This window comes from Gobius niger (assembly GCF_951799975.1).
Source record: "Gobius niger genome assembly, chromosome: 10".
Lineage (NCBI taxonomy): Eukaryota > Metazoa > Chordata > Actinopteri > Gobiiformes > Gobiidae > Gobius > Gobius niger.
This window is the reverse complement of record NC_136861.1, coordinates 12,093,057-12,114,656: the sequence shown is the minus strand read 5'-3', so window position 1 is coordinate 12,114,656 and position 21,600 is coordinate 12,093,057. Positions and strand designations below refer to the sequence as shown.

The window sequence follows — 21,600 nt, the reverse complement described above, 5'->3', positions numbered from 1 at the left end:
CAAAACGTGAAGAAGACGCAACAAAAATAGCAATGGAACAGCAACAAAAACACGACAAAAAAGTTTTTTAAAAAAGAGGAAAGCAAAACAAAAACAATTCCAAAATGTGACAAATATGCGGCAGAAGAGCGACCAAAACGTGCTGGAAAAGTAACAATAAGAAAAGCATCAAAAACACGAATAAAGAGCAATGAAAAAGCCATAAAAAAATCACCAAGAAACTCACAAAAGAGCGACAGAAATGCAATGAAAAAGTGACCAAAACACGACAAAAACAGGCTTAATCTCTTACCCCCACTTTATCCGAGCGCATTTGCTCCAGTTTAGCTTTACCCAAATCGAAAAGCTTCGAGGCCAGTGTAATGGCTCATTTGAAAACAACATTTTTGTAGCGTTTTTAACACATTATTGAAGCGTTTTTGTCGTGTTTTCTTCTCTCTTTTTTCATTCCTTTTCAACGCTTTTTTGTCTTGGTTTCATCACTTTTTCCAAAGCATTTTTGTGGCTTTTTGTTGCGTTTTCGTTATGTTTTTGGAAGGTTTTTTCTGCTTTTTTGTGGCTTTCACGTCGCTTTTTCATCACTCTTCAATCGTGTTTTTGTCGCTTTTTTATCGTCTCATTGTTGCTTGTCCGGCATGTTTTTGTCGCTCTTTTGACGCTTTTTTTCCCTCCAAGACGATTTCGATTTGAAGAATATGTGCTTGGTTCAGGTGGGGGTTAAGAGGTTAAAAAATGTGTCAAAAAAGTGCTGACAACGTGACAAAAACGTTATGATCAGTTTTGTAGGTCTTAGCCAAACTGGAGAAAATGCGGCGGGAAAAAGGGTCAGTCAGATACTGGAAAACTACGATATCGGATATCGGCTACAAATATCCGAGAATTCAGTCGCTGAGTTAGTTTTAATCACCGCAAATGTATTTTTGATCACCGGTCAAAATGCTGCGGTTAGCAATACCATGCTAAAACTTGTGGGAGCATGCTTATGCTAACGAAAACTAGGCTGGGTCAGAAACTTTTATAGAAATACCTAAAGTGGCCTAATGAAATAAAATAACCACTGCTGAAGCCAAGTGTTTGTATTTTAGTTTAAGAAATAACTGATCTCACATATTTGTAATGATCAGATCACTTCATGTGAGTTGTTTGTATTAATGTAGCCTAAAGCCTGTCATTTACCCAAGGATATCATAGTGAAGAAAAGTCATCCTTGTTAAATGTTTATCCAAGAGTTTATCAATAGATATAATTGATCTGTAATAGGAAAATATAATATGACTTATTGATCTTAAAATGGAGGAAAGAGTCAGTTAAATTTTTCACTCAGAGAAAGAAACTTTTAAGAAAGTCTCTTGGTATCGGTAAAAATCGGATATCGGCAGAAACTCAAACCCCAGTATCGGTATCGGTAGCAAAAAAGCTGGATCGTTGCATCTCTAGTTAAAATGAATTACTGTTTATATTTGTTTGTTTGCTTCTTTAAGGTCATTGGGCATCTTCCTTCAATATGTCAGAAAATTGGCAGTCAGATTTCCTTCCAAAATTGCTCAACTCCAGGGATATATTTTTTCTTAATGAAGATACAGCACGTCTAATTCTGCTTCCATTCTTGGCGAGCTTGTCTCACCTCCGTGTCTTTGCTAAAACCAAGCAACACCCCTCCTGCTCTGATAGAGACGTCCTGATGGCGTGGCAGGATCGTTAGCGCGGATGAGGAGGCGCTGAATTCCACAGGATGCTCGCCCCGTCCCGTTCGCCGCCTGCCCATCTGTGCTTTTGGACGCCAGCCTGTCTCCGCTCTCGCTTGTATGCTGTAGCTGGTTTTAATTGAGCTCCAAGTGTGAAAACAATCAAAGTGACACAAAAATAGGGACAGTATGCTTTCCGAGTAAACCTGGCACTGCGGCGGGGTGTCTTTCTTAGACCAAGTTTACAGCTTTTAAATGAGTCTTTATGAGTCTCTGCAGAATTACCCACAATCCAAATCACTTCTTCAGTGGTTGCAATTGGCAAATGACGCTCCTGGGTGTGCTTTAAATGTGCAGCATGTGAACTGAATCTGGGTTTGTCCCTGTTTCAGAGCATGGTGTCCTGCACTGGTCAGCTCCACCTTCTCCATCCTCTTCCTCCTGTGCAGCTCCCTCCGCTCCACAACAGTCTTTCACCATCTTCTACAGTGAACGTCCATTAACCAGAACACTAATAATGATAGACTTCTCCTCCTCCAGCTCTGACGAAGAATGTTCCTAAAAAGGGCATAAGGGCGGGATCTTCACTGTAGAATCGGCCCTTGTGTGACGTGTCGTTCAGTCCTAGCCGCGCAGCTCCAATGCTAACACTCCGGCCCTCATTAGTAAACAAGATTTGTAAAATGTTTCTCACAAAAAACAGCCTGGTCCCTTTAATTGCAACCCAGCGTTATCACAGAAGGAATATCTGGCGGTAGAAAGTTCCAAGAAACTAGGCACCAGGCTCTAAAGTTGTTTTGAACGTGTCTAAAGTGCAATGCATTCCAATGGAGGACAAGCGGCTATGGAGGTGGTACAGCAATGGTGGCCCCTAGTGTTGTCGTCACAAAGCACAGCAGCCAGCGGCAATTGGTCTTGCCCTGATACCTCCTTGTTTGTCCCTTCCTTGCTTCGTATTGCGCCTCTTGTGATGCCTCCACTGTGCTGCAGGTGTGGGGGCTCTTGGCGCCTCTTCAGTTTTTCAGAAGGACAAATTTGTTGATCTCAAATGTCTTTCGCTCGTTCACTAGCTGTTTGTTCACTTTTAAAAAGATGCTTTCTTCAGGACCATTATGGACTATGGAGTAAGAAAATCCACTGAACCCCACAAAAACGTACTAAAGCAGGGGTAGGCAACGTCAGACCCGACCCACCAGCACAGAACCTCTGGCCCCCAAGGGGATTTTGAGGAATATAGTTATACAAGTAAGAGATCAAATAACTGTTAAAGTACTTGGAAATGTGGGAAATTATGTCAGTATTTCTTAAGTTTCCTGGCCGATCATCTCAATATGTCGTATATAATGTAAAACATTGGCATTTGCAGGTAATGGTTCTTTACTTTGAGCTACAATGGTGAGGTTCGGCCCTTGGTGTTTTGGCAATGATGAAAATCGTCCCTCCTCGAAGCAAACTAGTCTACCCCTGTACTAAAGCAGCCAGTAAAACAATGTGTAACACACAAACACAGCAGTTGACAAAAGTTAAAACATATATGGCTGGGCAATTGATCAAAATTTAATCGAAATCGCACCTTCTACTTGGTCAATCTCAATAATCATCATGGGACATTTCTTTAGCAGAAACAGCGCTTTTGGACGAGACAGTGGAAGGTTTGAGTAAAAGTTATGTCTAAGTTCATGAATCATTATTATGATCATGAAAAATGTAAATCTAATCGAAACTCGAGATTAACCAATATGAGGAAAGAAAAATGTCATCTTGTCCAACCTTCTAAAAACGGCTCCCACACGGCGTCAATGTTCCAAAGCAAAGTTTGTCCTTCTGCTGTTACTGCACTTGAAACGCTGCTGAGCGCAGACTGTACGAATGAAGTGGAGGCTGCTCTATAAACGATAAACTCACACTAGCACCGGGCGGCGAGCATTCAGTTTTCTATTAAAATTCACATCGGTGCCTCTCTCAGCAGCACGTCTTATACAAAAACAGCCTTCACAAGGATCGATATGGAATTGTCTTTTACAGCGAGAACAAACCAGAAGATATTTAATTTGCCACTTCAACTCAGATGACGTTGTGGTTGATTTTAAAATAAAGGCAGTAGCAAACGATCGTTCTCCTCAAAGAGGTGATTAGAAGGTAAAAGCAACAAGAAGAAAACAATTATTAAATGCATTTGAATGATTGATCAGCTACGTAAGGTAATCTGGACAAATTGTGAAACTCATTCTGCTGTATAAAAACAGAGAGATCGGAAGGAAGGAAGGAAGGAAGGAAGGAAGGAAGGAAGGAAGGAAGGAAGGAAGGAAGGAAGGAAGGAAAGAAGGCAAGAAGGAAGGAAACAAACCAGGAAGGAAAGAAAGAGACAAAGAAACAAGGATAGAAGGAAGGAACGAAGGAAAAAGAGAAACAGAGAAACAAGGAAAGAAGGAAAGAAAGTAGGAAAGGAAGAAGGAAAGAAAAAAACGGAAGGAAAGAAAGAAACAAGAAAGAAAGAAAGTAGAAAAGAAAGAAGAAACGAAAGGAAAGAAAGAAGGCAAGAAGGAAAGAAAGAAAGAAAGAAAGAAAGAAAGAAAGAAAGAAAGAAACTGCAAAAATCGTTCATATTTTGTGTACTATATGTCCTGGTGAAAATAACCCGTCTTATATGCTTTAAAACGACATACGGATGTGGAGAAAAAGTGAGAGAAAGAGACTTTCCGCCAACTCACTGCTCCCGAGCCAACATCGACTGATACAGCACGGCCTCCTAATTTATCACCTGTAACGCTAAATCAAAGTGTCACGACTGAAAAATCCTTAATGAACAAATTAGTGTCCCGCGGCCGGTTAGGAGCTGCCACAGACGTCTGGAAGAGAGAGCAGCAGGTGGCAGCGGAAAAGATCAGGAAATCTGAATTAATAGATGCATTTGGAAGAGCACACTGATTAAACTATGCAAAAAGTATAGATAGATAAAAGAAAACAACTCCAGATATACTGTCTCATTCTCACTATGGCTGCTGATGAAGCCTCTTGGACGTGAGGCGAAACATTGTCAGAACTGAGCTGATCAAATCTGACAATCTCCACGGACTTCAATGGCTCAATTTTCCAGACCATTAGACATTCCTCGGCATTAGCGTTAGATACAGCCATGAGCCTGACTCCCACTACTCCATTTCGCTCGACTAAGCTAATGCGGCTGGCCGAGAAAAGCACTCATGCATTTTGGATACGACTTGTGCTGCTACAACTGCAACATCTGCTCACATCGGGCCGGAGCTGAATCAGGACGAAGGCCAGGTCTGAACCAACACAAGGGAAGACGGGGACTAAACCACGGCACAAAGGTATACGACAACACCAGGGGAATAAACTGGGACTAAACCCGGTGCTAAACCACGGCACATCCAGAAGAAAATCAAGACTGAAACAACCCAAGTGAAGTGTGCTCGACTTCACAGACTGAGCCACAGGGAGGGAAAGAGACGGCGCTTCAGAAAGAACAAACTCACACTGCGTCAAATATTAATGAGAGAAGACGAGGTTTGAAGAAGTCTGTTCTGCCATAGACTCACATGTAGGTTTCAATCATTTGTTACTGGCATAGACTTTGGATATAGAAATGGGCAAGATCTTAAAGGAATAGACCACCATTTTTACATACTGATGTTCTTACCTGAGCTTAGACGAGTTGATGTGTAGCTGTCTGAACTTTACAAAGTGCTCCTAAGGTGTTATTACGCCTTACAATATAGTCCCCGTTTTACCCGCTTAGGAAATGGACATGTTTAATTATGTGTGACATACTTCGATCGTGTAAACCAGGGGTGTCGAACTCGTTTTAGGTCGAGGGTCGAAATTCATCCCCCACGGTGGGTCACGGGCCGCATATATTGTGAAGGACTGTAGCCCAATAAAAAACAACGGCTTACACTTGTTGTGCTTTATTAGCCTGTGTCACATGTTTGTCATGCGATAATGTGCTGTTTATATCCTGATCCTACTTTTGCGCTGCGTATGGTTAATACTGACTCTCTCCCATTCATTCTCAATGGTAAATATGGATGCAGTACACTTTTTGGCCACCAGCGTCAAATTGGGGGCGCTGTTTCACTCCTTTAGCAAAGTTGTGGTGCCTTGGTGTTCATCACAGAGCAGTGTAGCACATCGACTTTCCCATTTTCACACTTTTATTGCAAAGGTCATGTTAAAAATTGACTAAACTATAAAGGAATGTATGCTGAACTGAAACTTTCAAAATAATCTAATGTGGCATTTTCTTTGAGTTAACAAATGAATGAGGTAAAGTCACTATAGGTACTGCACATACAGGTATTGGTATTTACATTTTGCACTATGTTGCTACAATTATTGATCTTGTCCTACCAAAACTTGGCTTTTGCTATAGTTAACATTGGTTTTGATGTAGCATGGTATTTGCATAGTAAAATCAAATGCATATGATTACCGGAAATAAAATAAAGTAACTTTTATTATTTGCAGTTATATGTGTTTCATGTTTGACATCGCCGTGTTTGGCCCACGACCCACAGGCACTTTTTCATTTTGGCCTCGGAGACAGAAAGTTTGGGCGCCCCTGGGCTAGAGACTTACTTTTGCGGGCTGCATGTGGCTAAATGGAGAAGAGGAATGCTAACAATATGTCTGGTGTTTTTGCGTGACTGAGCGCACGCACACACACCACACAGGTACGCATCAACTCGTCTATGCTCAGGTAAGAACATATTTCAGTATGGAAAAACGGTGGCCTGCTCCTTTAAATGAACCTTAGTTTAAGTTGGGGACGGCAAGGTAAGGAGCAACCACAATTTGCATGAAAACATACCATTAATTTGAATGTTTTATCTTGTGGTCGAGTGTGCTCTTGTGTGTCAGATTGTGTTTTCTCCCGTCAGCTGATCCTCCGGCTGGCACTACTGTTGACAGTGGATGGGAAATTAACATACATTTGTGGTGAACTTCTGTAAAATCACACGGCACTGAGGAGTGTTAAGACTGCACTTTCAGTTCTGACAAGAACAGGTTTTGCAAGTTTCATAATCACACAAATATGAGAAGTACAACTGACTCGGCTTTACAGCGACAGCACTACGCAGCAATGTTTTCATGGTAAGGCTTTATTTCTCTTATTTGTTTGTTTAGGGATTGTGCAAGAACACATTGCCAGTGGTGAAGTGGCTGATGTTTTGTGTTAGGATTTTTGCTGCTAGACATTTGAAATAGTAGAGGTAGAAAACAATTACAAAACATCATACAGGATTACAAAGAAGGAAGAGAAGGCATTAAAGTAAAGTGAAAGGAAAGTTCAAAGTGCATTTCTTCTATTGTACATTTTGTCAGACGAGGAGCTGAATCATACACAGTTATAAAGTTTGTGAACTCTTACCCTCCGCCTTAACCGAGTGCATTTTCTCCAATTCAGCTTTACCCAAATCTAAAAGCTTCTCAACTGGAGAGTCATAGCTAAGACCGAGTGTACCTGTTTTGTCACATATTTGAAGCGTCATGCTTTCATAGTTTCTGTCTGCTTTTGTTGCTTTTTGGTCGTGTTTTCACACTGTTTTTGTCACTCTTTTGTCACATTTTTGTTGCGTTATTCTTGCTTTTCTGGCAGGTTTTTGTCGCTCTTTTGTTGCTTTTCCACCGCGTTTTTGTCGCACTTTCATCGCTCTTTTGTCACTTTTTTGTTGCGTTTTCTTTTTGTTTTTGTCACTATTTTGATGCTTTTTTTCAAGAAGCTTTTAGATTTGGGTAAAGCCAAATTGGAGAAAATGTGCTCGGTTCACATATTCCTTTTTGTTGATGTGTTGAATTTGTCATTGTCTTACAATACTGGTCATTTCCAAATAGCTGTAATCCACTTGCAGTCCTTAAACTGCAAATAACAAAAAAAGCTGTAGATTTAATATTATATTAGAGTAATTAAAAGGGAATTCATTGAATTCAGGAGACATGTTATGCAAAATAAGTTTTAGCGTCAACAATTTGTAACATTTCCTCATTAAGAAAATGATCAATGGTATTTTGCTTCATTCACTTTGTTTATTCACTTTAGTCTATCTATCTATCTATCTATCTATCTATCTATCTATCTATCTATCTATCTATCTATCTATCTATCTATCTATCTATCTATCTATCTATCTATCTATCTATCTATCTGTCTATCTGTGTAAATGGTGACGTGCCCAAGCAGGTTTATACGGCACAATTATGCATGATGTGTTCACTTTTCAGTTTACTCACACCTGTCGTTGTTGTTTTTCCTCACAGTACACGCAGTAACATATGTTTTTGTTCTTACATAGCCGGTCGATGCCTGACTGCTCTGACAAACTCATCCTTTCTGAACCAATGAAATCGTCCCGCTCCACAGCATTGCTTGTTACCTTCGACAACTGGTAAAGCTCATGTTTGTATTCCTGTACACTTTCAATATTGTGTTCTTCTTCTACTCTCTCCCTCGCAACAAGACAGGCCCAGGTTCAATTCCCAGCAAATATCATGTTCCCCCTGTGTCCATGTGCCCCATCAATCCCAAGTACCGTAAACAAAGTGTTTATTGCAATGTCCACGGCCTGATTCTTGATCTTTTTTTGGCACTTTAGGGCAGTTCCTCCACCACAAATGGCCAGCAAGAAAAGTGACCGACATGAAGGCGAATATCCCACTGCTCCAGCCGGGCGCAGAGAGGAACGCAGAGCTTCCCGAGCCTAAACATGATTTCATGAAAAACAGTGTGATTTTGCACAACAATGTTAATCATACAATACAAAAGAAGCCTATATGAATTAACAAAATAAATGATTTGGCAACTGCTTTTTTATTTTTGTTTTGGAGACACAATTTCTCTACAATTTAACTTCATTCTTGGGTGTTTTATTTTATTTATTTGTCGGTGACTAGTGTTTCGGTGGCAAACCCTTCCCCAGCCTTTTTTTTGTCTTTTCTCATCCTAATCTCCATTCTCCATCCGTTTGCCGGTGCTTTTCTGCGTCTCCAGATTACAGCCGGGATTAACATGATGTTTATAAAGTCAATCTGTGCAGTCGGGGCCTCCCGCTGCGCCGCTTTCCGTTCCCGCGGCGACGACAACCCACGATGCTCTGTCTGACTGTCTCAACATGTCTGCAATGTGTCTGCGCTGCACTGTCTGTGAGATTTCACTATTTAGCAATCCCGAATATGTTTCCATGCACCAAACGTGATCATTTCTTAAGAGGGCAGATTATGTAATGACTTTACGTAAGCCGTGTGATGTTTAATTAAGACGGGGAAGTGAGATCCAGATGTTGTGCTTGGATAAATATGGGGCAAGGGACGACTATTTCAAGAGATTAAGTTCATATCCTCGTTTTAGGGCTGAGTACCGTTAAGCGATGCCAGTATGGTATCGAATAAACGCTATAGGTACTACTGGTATTGAAAAAATAAAAGCAACAACAGGTACTGAAAATGTAGACTAAGTTTTGATGCTGTTGGTTCAGGGACAGCATTTAAGAAAGTTACTTGCCTGTATGGAATAAATTAACATTTTTGTTTTGTTTTCTGGTTCTAGATGGCAAATATTTTACATACAGTAGTAAAACGTGTTGTTATGGTATTGGTGCCGTAACCCAAGTAGAGATATACTTAAAGGGGCAGATAGCCATTTTATACTCACTACTGCCACCTCAGGTCATACGTGTAACTGCACCTTCTATATTAAGCTCATGCATGACGGCACTTCGGACCCGAATGAACACCTTTTTGAGCGACAGTGCAGGATTTAGAGGCAGTTGTGGTGAACAGGTCTGAGCTCATTCTACATCTTAGGACATTGTTGAAACATGTAGGGGGAGGAAAATACTTAGCTTTAACATTTTTAAACTCTGTATAGTCCCTTTAACGATACCCAGCCCTACCCCATCTCAAAGACTGAAAACTGCCAATAGGACAGGGTTATTCTTATACTCATTTTGCTTGTGGCAGGGTCTCGCTCAAGTCTCATCCAATTGTTTTCCAAACTTCAGGTAAAACCAGGTGCAAAACCATCAGCTCTCAACTTTACCCAAGATATTTTTTTTGTAAAGTAACGCATGTCTAGAAAATACTTCTATACTTCAGAAGTACAAAAGCTAATCTGCTAATCAATGTAAGTGTTGACTAGGGCCCGACCGATATATCAGTCGATATCAGCCAAAATCGTCCAATAACAAGGCCGATATCTCTGGGACCAAAAGTGATAGAGACATCCCGTTTTCAGCATCGGAGAGAGCTCAGTCATGTCTAAAATTTGGCCAAAAATATCAGTGGTGCATATCGGCATTGGCCAATCAAAATCCCTGATAATCAGTCGACCGATATTTCCATATTGAAACCTTTACTATAATAATAAATGCTTAACTTTAGGCTATTTGAGAGATTTAAAACAACATCAAATTAAACTGCTCAAAATATCGGCCATTATATCGGCTATATCATGCCAACCCCCTTCATATCGGTATCGGTATTGGACCTCGAAAAGCCATATCAGTCGGGCTCTAGTTTTGACAGGATCAGATCTAGGTGAACATTTCAGACAGGGTTTCTGTAGATTACAGCAAGTCAAATTTAATGCTTTTAATGCCACAAAAGGAAAAAATCTTGGCGTATTTCATTGGTGGTGAAATATGGCGTCATATTGTCAAATGGTCCGCTGTGTTTTTGAGATTTTGGCAAATACATGCAGTAGAAATAGTTCAGCAAAGTCAGTGCAGTGGATTCTGTCTCTAAGAAAAACGTGATATTTTATAAGAAATGTGGATTTATTTCCAGTTTGAATACAATGTAATGCTTTTTAATGACTTTTAAAGCCATCATTTTTGGCTTAATGCTTTTTATTGCCTTGCGGAAACCCTGTCCAGATAACTTCACATCAATATCCATGTGATGTAGACCGGGGTGTGGGCTTGCATTTTGAGAGCGGAAATAGGGAGACGGACTGAATGCTGTGCAAGGATTTCTGAAACCTGTGCACAAGGAACAAAAAACCCACTCCAAATAATTGTTACAGTTAACAGCAACGAGCTTTATCTCGTAACTTTGAGATGATCTTTCCTTCACAACAACTCAAGCAGCTCCTCTACCAAACCACAGATTCCACTCTAATGCACTTCAACTGTACGGCTGTGTTTCTGTCAGCTCAAATCCTCTCTCTGTGATGACAAGCGTTATTTTGAGTGAAGAGCCCCGGAGAGAGAGAGAGAGAGGAGAGGACACAGTGTGCTGCTGAGAACTCACTGGCTTTGATATTGGTTTTACTTTTACGTTGAGTCACCGAACCTTGTGTGGGACAATTGGGCATCACAAGTGGACAAGGAGACTTCTAATAAAAAAATCCCATGACAAATAATCATACAGGAACACACACTCCTGTCCCCGTCTGTGAGAGGAACAACCGTATGTCCCCGCAGATACAGCTGTTTGCCAAACCTTGCCTCAAGATCTGGAGCTGGTGTTGAAGGAAGTGCCAAATGCAGAGGGGAGAACGGCGCATAAGCCTGCACGCTCATTGCTCAACCTACTATATGGGAAGAAGAAGGTTTCCAACTACCAGGAGGATGCTGGAGGAGAGCAGATTTATGGAGGAGGAGCTGAAGTTGGTTTAAGAGCAGAGGGTGCAGAGAAAGGGGGCAGGTGATTGTACTTCCTGAACCATGTTTATCACTGTAATTTAAAAAGCCTGTAGTATTTGTGCTATTCCCTTCTCCAACCAACTCCAATCAAATGTCTGCATCCTGTTCTCTCCAGCGCACAGTGAACCTCACACACACACACACACACACACACACACACATAGGGGCCTAATACTACACACAAAGGCGATGTATGGCACGCGCTGCAGACACAAAGCACGCATTACGCACGTGCAGCAGCTCGTGGAAAACGCACAGATCAATACACGAGACATCTAAGGTTATTTCACACACGTAAACATCCGTGCGTTCGGGCAACAACAAAAAAAAGCAGCCAATAAAAGCAGTGAAAACAATCAGTAACGACAGCTGTATTGTTTTATTTTAAATGGATATAGATGTGGTGTGAAATCAATGTTTGTTTGTTTTTCTACGATGCGAGCCCTGGCATTGCAGCCGCTTGCACGCTGAGAGGGAACAATGACAGCACCGTCCTGTCCCGAGAAGGTAATTGCAAAAAGCATGCCTGAATACCACTGTTGTAATGCACGCCTTTGCATGTATGTCTGGTCATAAGGTTTTGGCTCCACCTGCATCAATATAACATTATGCCAATCAATATATAGCGGATCATTTTCAAGCATAAAATGAGCAGTTACGGTAAAAAATGGTCTGGAAAAAAAAAAAAAAAACATGACAAGAAGCTACATTTTTATGCGAATGTAGCCAAAAGCAATAGCGATAAATCCGACAAAATACTGCAATAGATAGTAAAACGTAAGTCTTACCTTGAATGGCCGATGCATGCGCCTCTGTTTCGAGCTGTCAGTCCATAAACCAGCGCTTATCGCGGATGCGGCGGTGGTCTCGCGGGTCCTGGCATGGGTGGCTTGGCGATGGGGAGAGTGGGAACAGCCCGAGTGGGTCGGCTCCGGCTCGGTTCAGCGGCTGGTGTCGCTCCGGTCCGTCCGCGGCACTTTCTCCTCCGGGATAGAAAGAGGCAGCCGCCGATTTCTATTGTCTCCGTGCGCACCGCCGTAAACCCCGCCCACAGGAGGCGCGCGGGCCAATCAGAGCGCAGAGCGGCGAAGGGCTTTGAGTACCGTAGGAATAAGAAGGGCATTATATCGATTTTTTTTTCAAGTGGAATTTAGTGTGTTGATTTGTTTGATGAAACAGCGTTAAAAACAGCAAGATTTCTGATATTAATATGTCCAACAGGGGCAAATTACTGAATAGGCTATTGTTTAGTTCATGCTTAATAACAATAATGTGGAATGTGGAATTTCTTTATTTTTTTATAATGAAACGATGTCAAAAACAGGAAGATTTTTGTTATTAATGTATCCAACTAATACGTTATTTAAATTCATTAATAGCCGATTGTTTTAGTTAATGCTTAATAACAATGTAAATAATATTAGAATTTTGAAATAATAATGTGTAAGTCTTTTCCAAACAGTCAAAGTCGCTTTTCAACAAAGAGGCAACGTCAGGCCCAAGGACCAGATTCGGTCCTCAAGCATAACTTGAGACTATGGATGCAAACTAGCTGTTTATCTATAATCTGGTGCAGTACATTTCTGTCTCTATGAGCTTAATGTCTCTGTTCATGGTTCCTTAAAGGTGCATTATGCAACTTTCTATGTGGGGAAAAAAGTTGATGTTTGTGCGTACTTGCTCTTGTAGTGACCCAGCGGCTGTATGAGTGGTCAGCATGGCGCCTTTACTTTCCATCACAGTGGTCTCTCCAGGATCAATTGTTTGGAAGGTTTTCCCTGCTGACCAGAAAACCAACAGAACAATTGATCCTGGAGCGTGCTAGAGACCACTGTGACGGAAAGTAAAGGCGCCATGCTGACCACTCATACAGCCGCTGGGTCACTACAATGTCAACACACAAATGCACCGTTAAATAAAGATTCTACTAAAGTAAACTTCAGGCCTCTAAGATTGATTTTTGAGAAATAAAATTACACCAGTGATAAAAGCACTTGTTAAAAGGACTTGTCAATTCCTGCACAGTGCTAATTAATTATTATGTTGTACCATTGTGAAATGTAAATGTGTATTATATTGATTATGGGGCTGAAGGCACATAAGCAACTAAGTAAGTTAAGTCATTGTACAAGCGTACAACGAAATAGTGTTCAGGTGTTAGTCCTGAGCTGCGGCGACTGAGCCGCGCTGTGTCAACCTGACACGCATGACCTTGGAGGACGGGGAAACTGTAGCACTCGGAAGAAACCTGGCTGCCCTCGGTCTCCTCTGATCCTCTGAAATGGGTTTGTCCCTGTTTTAGAGCATGGTGTCCTGCACTGTTCAGCTCCCCCACCTCCTCTTGCTCCTGCAGCTCCACAACAGTCTTTCACCATCGTCCTGTAGCTCCTCTTGTGACGCGTACTCTGTGCTGCAGGTGTGGGGCCTCTTGGTGCCTCTTCAGTGTCTCAGAAGAAGAAATGTGTAGGTCTCTAATGGGTTTAGCTGATAAGCTGGCATTTTGTTTACCTTTTAAAAGCTGCTTTCTTCAGGCAAGCTTTGGACTCTCAAAGTAAACAAACCCGACAAACCTCCACAAAAAACACACCAACAAAAAGTACTCAGAACAAAAATATTCAGAAAAACAATGTGGAACACAGAAACCACAATGCAGTTCGCAGAAAAAGGTAAAACATAAGCTTTCTTCTTCAGTCTACTCCTTTTGAGCATCTGTAACTATATATAAAGACCTGTATCAAGTGAAGAAAAAAATCAAGAACGTATCCAGCTCAAATAAAGAAATACCTAAACGAAACCATAAAAATGTAGTTTATTCGTTCACTCACTCTTTACACTCAGCCAGTGATGGTTTACAACAGCTGCCCTGGGGTAGGCTGACAGAATTGTGGCTGTCAACCTGCAGCTCTGACCACCACCATCTACAACGACAGAACACAATCATGGTTCCACCCAAGGCCCAACCTGCTTATCTTCCGAGGTCAGACGAGATCGGGCTTTCCAAAGCAGTATGGCTGCTCAACAAAACCAAGGATCCCCCATATCTGCACTTTTGTGAATATTTTGCCCAGACCGTTGGCTCCCAAAGTGGTCCCTCGGCTCACGGTGTGATTCAATCAAATAATAACAAGCATTTGTCAGTGGAGGGAAACTAAAAGGCCCAACAGTTCAGCAGAAACCACCGTATTTTCAAGCGTAGACATTTTGAATCAATGCTGCCTCTAAACTGCTCATGTGTCCTGATGTGAACCTGGCAAAGTCACATGATCCTAAAATGGAGTCTGCCCCACTTCACACCGCAACAACATGTCTACAGCCCGTTGGGGAAAGCGGATAAATAATAGTGGGTTTCAACATGTTTTTGGCTTCAACCCAGTTTAGATAACACTGGCCAAGATTTACGCTTCTGTCCAAATGAGATGGAAGGAGAAAAAAACAATCTAAAAATCCATATAAAACAGAAAGCTTCCATTTTTTTATCCTGTATTTGTACATGTATTTTTCCCCTCTCTGCCGCTCGTACATGTTTTGAAAATAAAGCCAGGTCCTATATGATGATCTGGATCGATAGCAAATCGATGGGCTGAAGGATGCACAATGTCGACGGAGGAATAGACCGAGCTCTTCACCGATTCTCTGTGGTCCTTAAACGCAGCAGCACAGCGTGTTCTGAGCAGCGCGGCACAGAAAAGGCAATCAATGCACTTGAAGAGCGGCTGCAGAGCTGGGCCGCTGCCTTCACATGAGCTGATGCACTTTGTTACACCAGCAACACCAAGCATGAAAACATTTTAGCATTTCCGTTGACAATGAAATGAAGAATGGGTGAAAGGCAAAGCAGTTCGGCTGTTCATGTAGTTCAGTGCATCACAATGGGGTTTAAGCATTGGTGGGAACACTCTAAAGAAAGTACTCGCTATTAAAGGGGAGACACTACAGGCAAAACTACATGTTTTCAGTTTTCAGGTTTTGGGCCAAATTGGTCTCTGAACATATAAGCTTTCAAATGGAAACAACAAATATACCCAATCTTTACAATAACATGTTTAAATAATGCACTGATTCAATGTTTCCCCATAGATTTATATAGGACAATTGTGGCGACACTATTTCCACATCAGTAGCACCTAAAGGCCTTGTTTTTCTTTCTGCTTTAACTTTATTAGATGCAGGGTAATCCAAACACAAGGGGTCAATAAACACAGGTATCGGGTTCAATTTCTGGAATGTGTGGTTTAGGTTTAGGTTTAGGTTTAGGTTTAGGTTTAGTTTTAGGTTTAGGTTTAGGCTTAGGTTTAGGTTTAGGTTTAGGTTTAGGTTTAGGTTTAGTTTTAGGTTTAGGTTTAGGTTTAGGTTTAGGTTTAGGTTTAAGTTTAGGTAGACTCTGGAGTTTCCATGTGCTCTCAAGTCAGAACAACAAGATACAACAAAGATAATATTTTAAAGATTTCTTTCAGAGGGATTCTTTAATATTTAATTCCTAGCTTGATTTATTGAGTTTTGAATGTAAAAAAAATAAGGCGAAAATTCAATTTGTACTAATTTTTCCACTAAAAACAGATAGATATTGAAAATCCTCTTTGAAAAAGTCTTGGCAACTCATTTATCAATACAATAAAACCATAAATTTGAACCGTTTCCGCCCATTTCGATATTTGGGGCATTTTTTCGGCCTTGTTTTTAGATGAAAACATAAAATGACAGAAAACTTGCAATTCATTTTTTTCTCACATTTATCCCAGTAATCCAATTGTTTTCCCTATTCACCTGCAGTGTCTCGCCTTGTAAAGCAATAGTTTTCATCATTTTCACATTCGTAAAGCTTTCCTTGTCATTTGTTAATCATTTATTGGACCCTTTTCTAACCTCAACCATCCTTTATACTAGACATGAGAGTTCAAAATTCTCTCGTGATCCAGATGGTCGGTATTAGTCCGTGAAACATTGTAACATGAAGTCACCGCTGCTCCTGACTCACTGCTGCGTTAACTGGGTCATCACTATTCAGGAGACAGAGACAGATGTCCATTTGACCTGTCTGTTCACAAGCACACAGACAAAAAAAACACTCTCAGCTCTTCTTTAGCAGCTCTGTCAATCTGTAGACACCGTTTGCACACTTAAACATCAGTATTTCAAACATTTGTACACAACAACACTGGCTGAACCCATCCCAGAACAGAAAAGAGGGAAGCATATTCAACAAATGCAAAAACAATATCTGCCTGAGGAGAAAAAAAAGTCGCCATCTGGTTAGGCTTAGGTTCAGTAACACTACCCAAAGAATGACCTGAACATCCTGAATGACCAGGTTACTCCATCCATTTCTTCTTCCCTTAAGGCACGAGCATATTCCAAGATGACAATGCCAGGATTCTTCGGTCAGATCAGAATCAGAATGGGTCCGGTGTCCTGAGAGTGCAACCTCGCTCTTTACTCAGAGGAACAAGGTCCTGGGCTCGATCACTGGACCATGTGGGACTTCACATGTTCTCCTCCACATTCCCCTGCCTCTAAAACACGTACAATAGGGTCCTCTCTGGGGCCAGTCTGAATGAAAGTGTGTTTGCGAGTGCAGGTGCAGGTCAATGGATGGAAATTAGCCCAGGTCCAGAATGCGGTATGGCACGTTTACATGTAGGTCCCATGTGTATTCATTAACATTAACTGTAAAGAAATAAAAACTAGCTCTGTCAATTTTTCATGTATTTATGAATGTATTTATTTAATTGCATTTGCAGATGATCAGAAAATCTTCTAATTTACGCCTTTCAAAGGAATTTCTTATTATTTCACAGCTAAAATGACATGAAAACTAACATCTAGTAATGACAGTAGGCTAAATGCTTGTTTAAAATGGTGCATTTGTCCAAATAAATGTATTGTTCCTTTCAAAATGAACTTCTCAATGGACTTGTTTTGTAGACAAGCTTTGGGGGGCCCCTGTAGTGCCTCTGAGGCACTTTAAGGTAATCAAGATACTAAGTTTTTGTTGTGTTTTGTCCTTTAATAAATCCTTTCCGTTGTCCTTCTGGGCGTAATGCAAATGTTAATGGGATGATTGGCGGGTCTTTCATCTCCCCCTGATGTCTCTGACCACAAAACCACCCTTGCAACTTTCCCTGCACCGGGTCGGAGGCGCAATACATACAAATAGAATCATGAAGAAGAAGCTAAAAGGCTAATGGGTAAAGCTAACTGCGGGCTAGCACCACTTTAGCTGGGTTTACAGCATAGACTGTAAAAAATAATGGACGTCTTCTGCTCACTCCTCCCCATTTACCATAATGACCACGGCCGTGGGGGAATTCATGGCGGATTTACAGACTCCTCCTCCAGCTCTGACGAAGCATGTTCCTAAAAAGGACATACGGGCGGATCTTCACCGTAGACTCGGCCCTTGCGTGACGTATAGCTCGCGCTGCTCCAATGCTAACAGTCCGAGTCTCATTAAGTACGAGATTTCAAAAATTCTTCTTACGTAAACCAGCCTGGTTTCATAAATAGTGATTAACCCAGCGTTATCTCAGGAGGAATATCTAGCCTAGTCTAGTGTTGAAAAAATTGAAACCAGGCGTTAAAGTTGTTTTTAAGGTGTCTAAACTCCAATGCATTTCAAAGGGGGCCTAGTGGCGATATGGAGGTACTACAGCAATGGCGGAGCAATGGCAGCCCCCAGTGTCGTGGTCATAAAGCAGAGCAGCCAGCGCCTATTGGTTTACAGCCAAGTTTGAGTGAAAAAAAATATCTCCATTGTGTCATTGAGTTGTGGCACAATGTACAATATCCCTCTGTCCCTTTGTCTTTTCTGCCAGTGTAGTATTTACTCTCACGGACAATTAATGAATAAAATAAAAAATGCAACATTCTACGTTACATGCAGTGGTGCTTATGGCCTCTACGGGCAGGAGTTACTTTGTTCTGCTTTTGGGAATATTGTCATTTCAAGGTCCATTTTCTCCAAATGCATTTTTCTCACATTGGTGCGACAATATCTCCCCGTAAGCTTGTACAGACTTCAAACTCTCCAGCCTTGGACTGAACGATATTTTGAAGGTTTGTCAGAGAAATTTATAAATATCTCATTCCTAGCCTGAGTTTTGAATTTCTAAAAACAAGGCGACATTTCAATTATTTACAGATTTTCCCAGCAAAGCTTATTTCCAAAAAATCCCCTCCGAAAAAGTCTTATAATATGCCAGCCAAATTGAACCACACATTTAAACCTTTTTGTTGCTGACAATGTGGGAAATTTGGGGCATTTTTCGGAAACATAAAAACCTGAAACTTGCAATACATTTTTTACTCCCATTTATGCCAGTAATCTACAGCAGAAATTTCAAATCGATGTGTCGAAATTTAATAAGCTTCCCCATTCACCTGCAATGTCTCTTTTTTAAGGGTTAAGTTTGACAACCCTATGAAACAGGACATCTCCCGGTACGTTTTTCTGTATTATAATATAGTTGAAAGGATTGAAATAGAAAAGTCCAACAGGGGATGGGGATGTGTTTGTTTTTCCGTTCAAACGTCCATTGACAGGACTGAACCTGCACAGACAGTCTGTCGGTGTCCTCTTCTCAAAGAACGTGCCCTTGAGCAAAGGAAGGTCGATGTCTGGTGTTTGTCCTTGTCAGTGTTTTGCCATTAAAAACAGCACGTCCTCGACTGACGGCGAAGAACATGCCCCGCTGGAGGACAGTGTGGATACTGGGAGGTTAAAATAATGAACAGATAAATAAAAGAGAGAGACGGGGGGAGAGAAGTGAGTTTTTCCATTTCCAAAACACATCATTAGTCGTGCCGCCGCATCAGCTTGTTTTGTCTAATCAATGGTCGTCTTGGAAAATAATGAGCCTCCAGTTTCACTTGGACAGAGCGGACGACTTGTAGATTTACTCTTTTGTAAATGGGAAAACAGCAGATGATTGACCGTTCTGTAAACCGAGTTACATAAAGATATTAGTTTTCACATACAGGGTGTTTGCTGGAGGCTACAGAACGACACAAAAGATCTATTAAGGCTTTAGTGATTTTAAAACTACCCACTATAGATACAGACGGCATCTCGTCATAGAAGGAGCGGGGCTTCGCCAAGGGGAAAATAGAATCTTTAGAGAAACACAATTTTTCACTCTTTTTAGCCATTTTCTGGTGGAAAATGAATGTATTTATCACATACAAATAAAGCCAAGCCTAAATCGGGCCCATATGGATAATTTCTCACAGCAGATTGTTCAGTAGAAGTGAAAAAACGCCAGTTATAGCTAGCGCTAGGTAACCATTAGCATTAGACGGATGCTAACATGAAGCATCAAGTTAGCATTCTCCGATATTTATAGATACAGACGGCATCTCTGGAATCGCCCATATATACATAAATACATGAATAATGGAGAATGCTAACTTGATGCAACATGTTAGCATCGGGCTAATGCTAACGTTAGCTAGCGCTTGCTACAACTGCCGTTTTTTCACTTCTACTGAACAGTCTGTGGCGACAAAATATCCATATGGGCCCGATTTACACTTGACTTTATTTATGTGTGATAAATAAGTCGATGTTCCACCAGAAAATGGAATAGATTTTCCCCCTCGGCGAAGCCACGCCCCCTTCTATGACGAGATGCCGTCTACAGAAACATAGTTTTTAAATAATTAGAGAAAATTTAAATTTTTTCAAAATTGTTTTCCCCCTTAACTGTTTTCAAAAATGACCATATATGGGCGACTCCAGAGATGCCGTCCGTATCTATGTATTTTTGGGCTGTTGAACCACTTTGCTCCTCTCCATGTCTTTGTTTCTTTATTTAGCAGAAAACTATATTAATATTTCAGCGTTTGTTAAAGTGTTTTTTGAATAATTAGAGAAAGTTTAGATTTTTCTCCAAATTGTTTCCCCCCTTGACCGTTTTCAAACATGACCGTATATGGGCGATTCCAGAGATGCCGTCTGTATCTATCCCAGCAAATCACATCAAAGAACAACAACGGGAATAAATAATACAACAAGTGGCAATTACAGTGGTGTGCAAAAGTTTGGGCACCCCTGCAGATTTTCCTTTATAAATCGTTGGTTGTCTGGATAGGACATTTCAGTTGCAGAAATAACTTTCTATAGCTTCCAATTAGAGTCTGGATTCTGGTGGAAGGTATTTTGGAGCATTCTTCTTTACAAAACATCTCCAGTTCAGTCAGGTTTGATGGTTTCATGGACCATGGACAGCCCACTTTAAATTACACCACACATTTTCAATAATATGAGGTCTGAGGACTGACATGGCCATTCCAGGACGTTGCCTTAGTAGATTTTGCGCAGTGTTTAGGGTCGTTGAGTGGAATTCATGTGACCCCTCAACTTTAACAAGATTCCCAGTCCCTGCACTGGCCACACAGCCCCACAGCATGATGGAGCCAAATAACTCAACATTTTAGTTTTATCACCCCACAGCACCTTATTCCAAAATGAAGCTGGCTTATCCAAATGTGCTTTAGCAAACCTCAAGCGACACCATTTGTGTGGGTTGACTGTGACTGTTCTCACCATACGGTTCCTCTGCTCATCTTCTTGGTCTGCCACTTCGGGCCTTAACAAGAACTGTGCCTCAAGTCTTCCTATTCCTCACAATGTTCCTCACAGTTGAAACTGAGAGCTGAAATCTCTGAGCTTTCTGTATCCTTCCCCTAGACCATGATGTTGAACAATAATTGTTTCCAGGTCATCTGAGAGTTGTTTTGAGGCTCATTTCTGTGTCGAGCAGGCCATTAGAAGCATGTTTTGTACTATTAGCAACAGTATAGTCCAAAATGTTACACAGGGTGCCTTTAACATATCATGATTGGTGGATGAGATCTGTGGATATATTTATTGTAGGATGCCTCAGGGAGCAGTAGTCGGCCCAAAGTTATTTATATGTTTTTCAATAATTTAAAGGAACAGGCCACCGTTTTTACTTACTGAGATATGTTCTTACCTGAGCTTAGATGCGTACCTGTCTGGTCTTTGTGTGTGCGCTCAGTCATGCAAAACGACCAAAGATGTTGTATGCATTTGGCCTCTCCCAATGTATTCCTATAGCTCCAAACGTGGGTGAAGATAGAAGCTACCACGCTCTTCCAAGGGCACGCACAAAGACCAGACAGGTACGTATCAACTCGTCTAAGCTCAGGTAAGAATATATCTCAGAATGGAAAAACGGTGGCCTGTTCCTTTAAGTCTCTGGATGTTTTGGGACTGTCTTGGCTGACATGTGTCT

General features: G+C 41.2%; 1 protein-coding gene and 1 long non-coding RNA gene across 2 annotated transcripts in view; one reads left to right on the top strand and one right to left on the bottom strand.

The window, feature by feature from the left end:
- The window catches only part of LOC306968936 (serine/threonine-protein kinase SBK1-like), a 28,217-nt gene extending 15,840 nt beyond the window's left edge, over positions 1-12,377 (bottom strand). Inside the window, exon 1 of the mRNA XM_079564522.1 lies at positions 12,136-12,377. The gene's annotated coding sequence lies outside the window, so the exon portion shown is untranslated. The remainder of the gene's footprint in view (positions 1-12,135) is intronic.
- Positions 6,708-8,410, top strand: LOC306969354. The gene is made up of 3 exons (XR_013793313.1): positions 6,708-6,800; positions 8,000-8,092; positions 8,300-8,410. It is a non-coding gene; the product is annotated as an uncharacterized lncRNA (long non-coding RNA).
- Positions 12,378-21,600: the final 9,223 nt, after the last annotated feature.